A 12,730-nucleotide genomic window follows, 5' to 3' on the forward strand; every position below is an offset into this window, starting at 1 on the left:
GTGTATTTGTGTGTGTCTTCATTCGGCCTTCTTACAAAGACACCACCTGTCTCTGGATTTGGGGCCCACTCTAATTCGGTATGACTTCATGTTAACAAATTTCATCTGCAAATAACCTATTTCCAAACAAAGTCACAATCTGAAGTTCCAGATGGACATGAATTTTGGGGGAACGCTATTCCACCCAGGACAGAAGACAACCAGCAAATGCTCACCAGATTATAATTCTTTTATACAAAAATAGTACTGTAATATCCTTTCGGTTTAAACTTTTTTCACTTTGAAATAATTTTAGCCTTACAGAAAAGTTGCAGAAATAGTACAGCGTACCCTTAATGTCCTTCACTTAGCTTTCCCTAATGTTAATGTCTTGCATAACCATAATGCAATTGTCAAAACTAAGAAATTAACGTTGGTACAATGTTATTAACTAACCTACACTCTTTATTCAGATTTCACTGGTTTTTCCATTAATAACCTTTTTCTGTTCCTGGATCCAATCAAGAACTCACACCGCACTTAGGTATCAGGTCCCCTTAGTTGTCTCTGGTCTGGGATGGAGCCTCAGTCCTTCTTTGTCTCTCCTGACCTTAACACTTAAAAAAAAATTTTTTTTTATGTTGTGTATTTTATTTATTATTATTATTATTTTTGGCTGCGTTGGGTTTTTGTTGCTGAGCGTGGGCTTTCTCTAGTTGTGGTGAGCGGGGGCTACTCTGTGTTGCGGTGCACCAGCTTTTCATTGCGGTGGCTTCTCTTGTTGCAGAGCACGGGTTCTAGGCGCGCAGCCTTCAGTAGTTGCAGCACGGGGGCTCCGTACTTGTGGCACACGGGTTTAGTTGCTCTGTGGCATGTGGGATCTTCCCGGACCCAGGCTCAAACCCGTGTCCCCTGCATTGGCAGGCGGATTCTTAACCACTGCGCCACCAGGGAAGTCCTGACCTTAACACTCTGAAGAGTACTGGTCACTTATTTTCTAGAATATTCCTCTGTTTGGTTTTGCCTGCTGTTGTTTTCATGATTAGATTGAGATTGTGCACTGTAGGCATGAATACCCTTGAAGTAATGTATTTTTCCCAGAGGGTACACATTATCCACATGTCATGTTTTAGATGATGTTAACCTTGATCACTTGGTTCAGGGGGCAGCTGCTGGGTGTCTCTCCTATAAACTATCTTTTCCTTTGTAATTAATAAGTATCTTGGGGGTAGGAGAGATACTTTGAGACTATCCAGTTTATTAGTTGGAATTCTTCTGTTATGAAAAAACCCCTATTCTTCCTCCCCTCTCCATGCTGTTTTTACACCCTCCACCCCGACTTAGTACCAACTCTCGACACCTACGTTTGTTCCGTATTCCATGGATGATATATCATGATTATTACTTCATCATTTCTCAATCGCTAATCATGGTGTACTCATTTTCCCCCAATTACAAACAACACTGCAATGAATGTACTTGTATTTATGGTGACCCCCTTCTGGGAGTATTTTTGAAGGCTATCATCCTAAAATAGGAAGTCTGAGGTCAGGAGTATGAGCATTTATAGTTTTTAACAAATATTGCCAAACTGCCCCTCGGTGAGATTGTATCAGGTAACAATACCATCCGTAGTGTGTGAACATCATTCATTCATTCATTCATTCATTCAAATGGCTTGCCATTGGTTGGGCTGTGCAGAGGGCACACGATGGGGGCCTGATATCCCTCTGCAGCCCTCTGGGGCCTTTACAATCTTAGCTCTCTTCTCCTGGTCTCTTTATTTTCTTTACTGTCTCATCTTCTTTATGAATAAATTCCATGAGTACAATGTTTTAGAATGGTGGGTTTTTTTTTTTTTTTGAGATACAGTTCATATAAAATTCACTCTTTTAAAGTGTACAATTTAGCTGGTTTTTAGTATGTTTATAAGGTTGTGCAACCATCACCCTTATTTAGTTCCAGAACATTTTCACTGCCCGCCCCGCAAGAAACCCCGTCCCCACTAGCGATCGTTCCCCATGACCCCCTGCCTCTAACGCATGGCAAACACTCATTTATTTTCTGCCTCTATGATTTTGCCCGTTCTGGACACTTCACATAAATGGAATTATACAATATGTGGCTTCTGGTGACTGGCTTCTTCATCTGGCATAATGTTTTCAAGGTTCATCCATGTTGTAGCGTGAATCAGTATTTCATCCCTTTTAATGACTGAATAATACTCCATTATGTGACTATATCACATTTTGTTTAGCCATTCATCCGTGGATGGACATTTGGTTGTTTACACCTTTTGGTATTAGAAATAAAGCTGCTATGAACATTCTTAAATGAGTTTTCGTGAGGACATGTGTTTTAATTTCTCTTGAGTGTATATCTAGGAGTAAAAGTGCTGGGCCATGTGGTAAGTTTATGTTTAACTTTTTGAGGATCTGCCCAACTGTTTTCCAAAGTGGCTGCACCATTTTACATTTCCACCAGCAATGTATGAAGGTTTCAATTTCTCCACATCCTTGTCAACACATGTTACTGTTTGTCTTTTTTTTTTTTTTTTTTTTTTTTTTGCGGTACGCGGGCCTCTCACTGTTGTGGCCCCTCCTGCTGCGGAGCACAGGCTCCGGACGCACAGGCCCAGCGGCCATGGCTCAAGGGCCCAGCCGCCCCGCAGCACGTGGGATCCTCCCGGACCGGGGCACGAACCCGTGTCCCCTGCATCGGCAGGCGGACTCTCAATCACTGCGCCGCCAGGGAAGCCCGCTGGTATATGTTTTTTTTTTTTTTTTTTGCGGTATGCGGGCCTCTCACTGTTGTGGCCTCTCCCATTGCAGAGCACAGACTCTGGACGCACAGGCTCAGTGGCCATGGCTCAGGGGCCCAGCTGCTCCGTGGCATGTGGGATCTTCCCAGACCGGGGCACGAACCCGTGTCCCCTGCATCGGCAGGCGGACTCTCAGCCACTGCGCCACCAGGGAAGCCCTGGTATATGTTTTAATAAAACTTTTTTTGACCACTACTCGTGGGAAGAAAACATTATGAATTGTGACCCAGCATTCCCATACGTGCATACATTCCCATATATGTATATATGTTTCGTGTTTCATAAAAAGTTTTATGAGACAGTATTCTTCCTATTGTTTATTCCATTCTAGTTCATTAAAAATAATGCCTGTCAAGACCCACTACATTGATCCTGTGACCCATTTATTGGCTGGGACCTGCAGTTTGAAAAACCACTGCTTAAGAGTTGACAAAAGTGTTTTTGTGTACCTGACCTCATGTTCTCCTCAAGGCAAACGTGTGAAGCAGCCAATATTGTGTCTCTTTTAAAGATGAGAGACTGAGGCTTAGAGAGATTGTGACTTCCAGTCACATAGCTGATCCATGCAGAGCTAACCTATGCCTGTGCATTTCCGTCTTTGCACACAATCTCCCTGTGATGGTTTCCACACATTTGTGTGCTTAAGAATTCCCTGGCGTGACTTGTTAAAAACTAAGATTTCCAACCTGAAACCACAGAGATTCTGACTGTATTTTAAGAAGCATCTCCTGGATCAGAAGACAGTGAGAGTAGCTGTGAGATTGTGGAAGGGGCCCTGAACTAGGAATCAGGAGGCCCGGCTCTTCACTTGCTGGCTCTGGGATGGGCCCCATGGATGTTCCCTGCGACTGACTGAGCACCTACTGCTCTGGCCTGGGGAGATAGTAGGGGACGAGAATTCAGCCAGTCCTGGAGCTCAGGAACTCACACTTCAGGGAGCACATTTCTGAGGTGACGGGACCGGATTTTTAGAGGTTTCAGACTGTGGCCAGTGGGCTGGAGCCAAGAATAAGTGGTGTTTTGTTTGCCTCCACAGTGTTCGTTCATTCTCTTAAACGCTGAGCCGATCTATACAAGCAGGGAGATTTCGTGTAATAATTTGATTTCTAGCATTTCTTGAAAAGTCAGAAGACCTGGTGACTTGGGCTTGTGTTGCTGCATGCCCGAGGTGGACTGGGCTTGAGTTGGGCCTGCCCCTGCCGGGTTGACCTCAGTCCCCACCACTCCCTATTGTCTTCTAGCCCACCAACTCATGGATAGGCTGCCTCGCCCCAGTGGGCGTGTGAGAGTTTTCCCCTGACTCCATGGTGCCCAAAGGCCCTCCCTGCGCTGGCTCCGAGGCAGTAGATTTCCCCAGCTGGAGCTGACCCACATTTGGACACCCCTCAGCTTTCCCTCTGTCCTCTTCTCTGTGCTGTCTCTTTGTTCCCTTTCCCTTGTCTGTATGCTTTTCTCGGAGAGATGACTCTGGTGATGTGGAGAAACCACAGGCTCTGGAGTTAGACAGCCCTGGATTTCGATGCTAACCCCCTCATTTCTTTACTCATGGACCTTGGGGAAGTTACATTCCTCCTCTGTTAAGTAACCTTAGTTTTCACCTCTGTAAAAGGGGGGACACACCTCACCTACTGCTGTGGTTTCCTTCCACGTAGAGGGAGCACCCATCAGAGTAACGTTCTTGGCTTCCCCACCCAAGCCCAATCTTCCCCAGGGAGGGGGAGGGGCATGTAAATGGCAAACCTGGGACTCAGAGTGTAGCCCAGCGCCTTCCCCCCTTCTCTCTGGGGGGTCTCCCCACCTGCAGAGAGCATGCATCCTCTCCATGCTCTACTGTGCCCCAAGTTTTACAGGGGCCAGCCCTGTCTCAGCCAGGAGAGGCTGGGCGGTTGGGTGTCCAACAGTCGAGGAATGAGTGGTTTTATCTAATCCTAGCGTTCAGAATTATGAAACCGCAGACCTAAGGCGTATTGTCCCAAATCAGCTTTACCAATATTAAAGAGGCCATTTGAAATTCCTCTGCCTGTGTCAGTCTCTCTGGTGGTTCTGAACAGGGGCTGGGAAGAGGGGTTCTCTTTACTGGGTTCCCTGCAGACCCCCCAAATAGTAGTTCCTTTAGTTATTATTGTGAGGGGCAGTGCCTGTCACATAGTAGGTGCTCAGTAAATGGAGATTGTTGTTTTTACAAATATTACTCCTCACGTTTTTAAAAATATTACTCCTCACGTTCAGAAGTAGGAAAGCGGGGGTGGGCAGTGCCTGAGGGTAGCTTCAAAGCAACAGGAAGAAATAGAGAGATAAGGAGGGGACAGCAGCCTTGATAATTGCCTTCCAGGTCCTTCTAAGTGTATGCAAATCACGTGCAAATCCCCTGTGTATTGATTAGCAGCCCTCCTCAGGAAGTCTGACTGGACGTGGCCCTGGGGAAAATCTGGGTGGAAGTCACTGAATTCCAGGGAGTTTGTGGTCAGAACTAGGGGAGCATTTGCCTGGGAAAGGGGTGTGGAGGGAGGGCAGGGTGGTGGTAGGCATAAATGGCAGGGGTGAATAGGGTGGGGCTGGGGGTGGAAAGGAGGCCAGTGAGGATGGAGACAGGCTCCTACAGGAGGAGGGAGACCTGAGTGCCACCAGTGCCAAGGCTGCCTTGTAGCTCCGCACCCTGCAGTTGCACCCCTGGACCTGCATCACCCCCGCTCCCACCCCCCCATCCCCCTCAGCCAGGCAGTGGGGCTACTCTTGGGCCCCAGGTCCACTCCTTCGCCGTTTCTGAAGACAGTGTGGGGCACCGGAACAGGCCTGGGCTTTGGCGTCAGGCGGACCTCGGTTCGCCGCCAACCGTGTGACTCTGGACCAGTTATTGACCCCTGGTTTCCGCCCCTGTAAAATGGGTTAATAATAGTCTCTCCCTCATAGAGCTCATGTGAGGTTCGGTTTGGTGAGGGCCTGGATGGAGAAGATGACTGCCAGCTGCTGTTCTAACTGCTCCACACCGTCCACAGCCAGCTTAGAAATCCATGCTCTTTACACACTCTTTCATTTAATCCCAGTGAGCTCCCAGGGGTAGACATCATTTTAATTTCCCTTTTACAGATGAGGATGCCAGCGTACAGTGAGGTCAAGGGCCAGGACCCAGCTTAGCAGTCGGGCCCGTGCTGTTTCTCATGATGCTCTATTTCCTCCTCTCAGAGACAGGCAACTTCTTCACTTTATAAACGACATGAAGCCCAGAGAGGCTGAGTGGCTTGGCTAAGGTTACACAGCCAGTTAGAGGCAGAGCTGGAGCTAGACCCTAGTGTCCAGATTGTGGTCGCGCTCTCTTTCCTGACCGCTGGGTGGGCTCTGGTTCCCCTTCTCTGAGCACGAGAGGCCTTTGGCCTGGGGCACATCTCATGGCCTTGATCGCACAGGATGGGTGCTGGGTGCCTCTAGGGCCACAGTCTTGTCTCTCCAGGGTGGCTTGATGGTCCTACCAGTCCAGCTGGGAGTCTGATGGAGTGCTGCCCGCTGGGGGCCTTTGGGAATTCCTGCTTCCTGCTCACCTCCCCTTCCCCTCCCCCTTGGTATCTCTGTCCCTGCTTGTCAGCTGTCCCTTCCCTTTTCCCAGCTCCAAGGCTGTCAGTGTTTGGGGGAGATTATGCAGTGTTGACATTGGAATATGAATTAGGCAAGAGCGATAGCCAAATATTGGAATTAGAGAAAGCAGGAGCCCAGGCTGGAGTCCAAGAGTGGCTGGAACATCTGTGTCTTGGCTGTTCCAGTTGCCTGACCCCACCGCCCACCCGAAAACAACTGGTCCCAGAGCCACAGACAAGTTCGGCTGTAGCCAAGGTGTGGTCCTCCACTTGCCGGCCGAGGGCACAGCTAGGGGTCCCGCAGACCTCAGCCTCATTCTCCCTCTCTGTTCTGAGGCCCAGGAGGAAGCGGAGGCTTCTGCTGTGATCTGAGGGAGTGAGGGAAGACTCTGCCCAAGGATCTATCTTTTGTCTGAAGGTCTGAAATCCCACCTGTAGTGCTCTGTTTCTATTGGTCAGATCTGTATTTGTCAAAATGTGTCTCATGGGACTCAGGTTCTGCCGGCTGTTAATCAGTTTCCTGTACAAGAGGCCGCATGTTAGGGAAATGTTATGTTGAAGAGACTTACTACAGGACTTCTCAGAGCCTTTGATAATTTAAGAGGCATTGTGATTCTTTGAAAGGGGGATAGAGTTTGTAGTATTTCCCGAACTTGTTTGGCCGGTCACCCTTTCCTCATGCAGAACTTTTTGGACCAGTGGTAACAGATCCGACTCTAGTCTAGCAGCTGCTGGGACCGCTGTCCAGGGGCTGGCACGAGGCTGGTGGAATCAGAATCAGAACCAGTTTCCTGCAACTGTAAAATGGAATAGCCGCACCTGCCCTGGGTGTTTGTTTAATTTCTTTTCTGAGTCAAATGAGAGGCCATTGTGTGTAGAAGTGCGCTGCCAAGCGCACGCTCCCGCACATTTCAGGGAGGGTGATGGTCGACACCGGTCCTTCTTCTAACTGATCTGATAAATGGAGCCTCACTGGCAGTTTGGCGATAAGGATCCCTCGGGGGCGTTCCCCTTTCCCTCTCCAGGAGGAGGCCATGTTTACCGCAGCATTTCTCAGTGTGAGTCCTGTGCCTTTGTTACATGGCAAGTTCAAGGCCAGCTTACCGAGTGGCAGGACAGGAAGACACTAGATTTCAGGGGTTGACTCCTGAGTCCAGTGCTCTGTCTGAGCCATCACCCTTTCTGTCCCCTGGCACGGGGCAGGGCACCAGAGAGGCAGGAGACGGAGGCATTTCCTGGACCAGCTCTTGAGAGCACCATGCCCACCACCAGTCCCCCTCCCCAGCCCCCATTGCTCCAGCCCTGCCCACACTCCCTGCAGCCCAGCCATGCCTGAGTCTGTTGCTTGGAACACTCCCCGTCAGGAGGCCTGGATCTCTGAGTGGGACCCTTGCTGTCCAGACATCTTTCTCCCTGTCGTCTTCCTGCAGGGGCTGCTAGGGCAGCAGCCCCACCTTTGCCCATCCCCCTCATTTGAGGATCGTCTGAATCAGAAGTTAAAAGAGGCCAGGTCCTAGAAGGATTGAGCCACCTCCTCCAATAGACCCAGAGAAAACTCAGTCATAAAACCGGGGGCCACCTCATTTCTGCTCTCTGGCCTCCGTTTCCCCATCTGTAAGTTGAGGAAGCCCATCTAGCCCTGACACAGTGTCAGTCTATGGATTCATCAGCATGTCAACTCCTGGGCTTCCTACTTGTGAAATGCTTCCAGGAATTCCCTGCCCTCCGTCTGCCCTCAGGTGGGTCCCCATCGTATCTCCCTGTGGGAGGGATCCCAGCAGCCTCTCATGGTGTCTTCCTGCCCCGCGGGCTTCTCCCAAGTCCACCCACTATGCAGGAGCCAGAGACACCTGTCTAGGTTCTGCTCTTTTCATGTCCCTCTCCTGCTTCCAAACTTGGCATGGCTCCCCACTGCCCCTGGGGAAGGTCTGTGGCCCCAACGCATCTCTTCCACCTCTGCACGGAGACCGCTTGGCATTCTCGGACACACTTGGATTTCCACGCTTCCCAGCCTTTGCTCTTGCCGTCCGTTTAAAATGCCTTTCCTCCTCCTTCTGATGAAATGTGGTGCAACCTGCAAGACCTCCCTTCTTCCCCCCGCCCTGTCCTTCCTTCTAACCCTCCCTCTAGTGTGGCTGCTTGCCTTGTATGGATTGGCCAAAAAGCTCATTCGTTGTTTTCCATAACATGGCTCTAGTGGCACTTAGTTGTCTTTAACTTCATTCGAAACAGTTTTGTTAGATTGTATTGTGAAAGCTGTCCTGTCAGTGTGCATTTAAAAGAACACCTTATCCAAACTGGTGAGTTTTTGTGTAGCCGTTTCAATATTGAAGATGGAAGAAAAAAAGCAACATTTTCGGCCTGTTATGCTTTATTATTTCAAGAAAGGTAAAAGCTCAACTGAAATGCAAAAAAGGATTTGTGCAGTGCACGGAGAAGATGCCGTGACTGATCAAATGTGTCAAAAGTGGTTTGCGAAGTTTCATGCTGGAGATCTCTTGCTGGACGCTGCTCCGCAGTTGGGTAGACCAGTGGAAGTTGATAGCGATCAAATTGATTGATCACATGAATTGAGAACAATCAACGTTATACCACGCGGGAGATAGCTGACATACTCAAAATACCCAAATTAAGTACTGAAAATCATTTGCACCAGCTTGGTTATGTGAATTGCTTTGATGTTTGGGTTCCACATAAGTGAAAAAACTTTCTGGACCGTATTTCCGCATGCGATTCTCTACTGAAACTTAACGAAAATGTTCCGTTTTTAAAACAAATTGTGATGGGTGATGAGAAGTGGATACTGTACAATAATGTGGAACAGAAGAGATCGTAGGGCAAGTGAAATAAACCACCACCAACCACACCAAAAGCAGGTCTTCATCCAAAGGAGGTCATGTTGTGTATATGGTGGGATTGGAAGGGAGTCCTCTATTGTTAGCTCCTTCCGGAAAACCAAACGATAATTCCAACAGGTACTGCTCCCAGTTAGACCACTTGAAAGCAGCACTGGACGAAAAGCATCTGGAATTAATCAACAGAAAACGCATAATCTCCCATCAGGATACTGCAAGACGGCATGTTTCTTTGATGACCAGGCAAAAACTGCTACAGCTTGGCTGGGAAGTTCTGGTTCATCTGCTGTATTCATCAGACATTGCACCTTCAGGTTTCCATTTGTATCAGTCTTTACAAAATTCTCTTAATGGAAAAAATTTCGATTCCCTGGAAGACTGTAAAAGGCACCTGGAACAGTTCTTTTCTCAAAAAGATAAAAAGTTTTGGGAAGATGGAATTATGAAGTTGCCTGAAAAATGGCAGAAGGTAGTGGAACAAAAGTGTGAATACATTGTTCAATAAAGTTCTTGGTGAAAATGAAAAATGTGTCTTTTTTTTTGCGGTACGTGGGCCTCTCACTGTTGTGGCCTCTCCGCTGCGGAGCACAGGCTCTGGACGCGCAGGCCCAGCCACTCCGCGGCATGTGGGATACTCCCGGACCGGGACGCGAACCCGTGTCCCCTGCATCTGCAGGCGGACTCTCAACCACTGCGCCACCAGGGAAGCCCGTGTCTTTTGTTTTTACTTAAAAACCGAAGGAACTTTTTGGCCAACCCAATACTGTAACTAGCAATGTACACACTTTTCACCTCCATAAATCTCACTAGAGTACCAACCATCCTACATATTCCCCAAATATTTGGTGTTTTCTTTAAATTGAAAAACTAATACACACTCTTGTAACTCTGAACCACAGCCAAATGGTTCAGAAGGAAAAGTGAAAGTCCCCCCCTTTCTGATCTTATTGGTCAATCCCACTACTCCGGGGTAATCGCTATTAACAGTTTCTCATGTTCTTGCACACATATTCATGTGTATATTCAACATATATGGCTGCACCCAAACCTAGTTAACTAGACTTCATTGTGGGACTTTCCTACTCTATACTGCGACAAATAATGCTGCAACGACCAGCTTCAGATACAAATATTTCTGTGGGCGGAGTCTTAGAAATGGGATTGCTGCATCACAGGGTACGTGCATTTATAATTTTAATGGATACTGCCAAACTAGCTTCAGCAAAGGTTGAACCATTTACATCTCCCAGCAACAGTCTTGCACTGATGTTTAAATGTCTGGTTCCCTCATTTAAGAATAAGGCCTGGGTCTCCTTTATCACAGTGTCCCTGACATAGTAGTCTCAACAAATGCTTCTTGAGTGAATCGAGGGGTTGACAAGCCCTGGCCCACTTCCCAAAGAAAAGTGGAAGCCTTTCTGTCCCTAAGAAATCTGTGAAATCAACTGTGGGACCAGGAGGACTTGATTCATTGCACTCAGCTCTCTGAAATGCAGGGAATCCTGAGGAGTCCTGGGTACTTCTTTGTAAGTGGCGAGTGTGTGGTTTTTGTCTTCCAAGCCAGCCTCACGATCTAGGTTGCCATGGCAATTCTTGAGCAGGGCAGCCTTTTCCCTTCCCTCCGTCTTGGGAACCTTGGTTGCCATAACAACCATTGGTCCACTCCTCTTCCCCTAACCCTTCCATAGGGCCACCCGCTTCCCTGTGTGGGCCCCACCATTCTCAGGAGTGGCCCTGATGTCACTTTGACCCCACGTATCTTGATACCCTCTTGAGAGGAGATCTGAGTGGGGCCACTCCTGGGGAGGGATGGAGCAGAAAGCAGCATGGCTGTTGTGAAGGGGAGAGGACCCAGGTGAGGGAAGAGTGAGGGCCTTGCTCCTTTCAAGCCCAGTAGTGTCACTGTTGCCTGCTGACCAGAGGATGAGGTTCAGGGGTGGCTTGGGGGATCAATGAGCTACAGGCTGTGTGGCCAAGCATGCTTCTTCATCACTCCCATTTTAGGTGGCAGAGCAGGTGGAGCAGATGCCACTGACCCAGCCCTCTGGGAGTCCTCAGCCTTGGGGGAAGCAGGAGGCCTGGACCATGGAGGCCACTCAAGGGCCCTGCCAAGAGCGCCTTGGAGTTCTTTACAGTCCTTTTTAGAATGCCTGGAATAGAGTCCCGAGGAGGTAGAACGCTGGGCATTTATTAATATGATGGAATACTCGGTGGCCAAATTAAAGAAGGACATTTGAGGATTCTGTTGACACTTGGAAAAGTACTGCTAAGATAAAAAAGCAAGACCCAGATTACTGTGTGGATACTGACTGCAGCTATATAATACCAGTACGGATGTCCCAGAGCCTCGATTTGGAGGAAGGTACTATAAATGCAAATATAGTTTCCCTATACCTGCTTCTCCTCCAGCATTTCCCCATCTCTGTGGACAGTCTTGCCACCGGCTCTGTTGCCCAAATCGGAAACCTGGGATTCAAACTAGACTCCTCCCACTCCCCTCATGCTCCCTTCCTATTAGTCACAGGTCCTGTTGATTCTACCTTTGAGTAGTTTTCATGTTTATTCCCCCTCACTTGGCGACTGCCTTTGCTCTAGTTCACTTCCTTGCCATTTCTCACGTGGAAACCATTGTCGTAACCCTCAGTGGGTCTCTCTCCTCCCAGGTGTGTCCACCCCCTACTGCTTCAGCACACCTGCCATGTTGCTCCCCAAGTGGCCCATCTGGTCATGTGGCTCCTCTCCTTCATGCCCCCTGCTTGCTCCAGGATCAAGGACAAACTTCTTGACACACTTAAGGCCCTTCATGACCCACTTCCTTGGCCCCCGTCCAGCCTCTCCTCCCTTGAGCTTGCTTCCAGCCACGAGAAGCTGTAGGCAGTTTACTTCCATTCCTCTTGCCTGTGAACACACCATCCCCTCTGCCAGGAATACCTTTCCCTGCCTCAGCTGCCTGGTCAACTCCTATCCACCTTTGAGAGTGAGCTCAAGACATTCCAAGATGATAGAAGGAAGATGTCTCCACTCCAGTCACCCCCTGGAAACTGTACAGAAACCACCAGGAGAATTAGAACAGAAACCTGAATTTTGTCTTTGATGGAGTTAGGAGACATCTGTACTCCTCGATCTCAATACATGGAGGGGGAAAGCTGCTAGAGGAGGAATATCAAACCTCCATACCCATGGGTGGTAAAGGTACTGAAGAGAAGGAAGCTGATTTCCTCTACAGTAACCCAAAGAGGGCCAGGGATTGAAGGCACCAGTGCCAAAGGAAGTGGGATGGAGATAGGGGCTCACCACAGGGAGGTAGTTTGAAAACCTAGGTAAGGAGCAGGTAGACCTCTGAGTCCTCAGCTTCATTCTGTGTAGCCAGGTGACTGTCCCCCTCACTCCCATGAGAGATCAGAGGCTCTGGTCTTGGGGAGGCCAGATGTATATAAGGAGAGGGGTAAGGAGTCCTACTAAATTCAGGGGGACTGAGTCTGCAGATAAATTGAGAGACTCCCAGC

The sequence above is a fragment of the Globicephala melas genome, chromosome 8 (genome assembly GCF_963455315.2).
Source record: "Globicephala melas chromosome 8, mGloMel1.2, whole genome shotgun sequence".
NCBI classification, from domain to species: Eukaryota; Metazoa; Chordata; class Mammalia; order Artiodactyla; family Delphinidae; genus Globicephala; species Globicephala melas.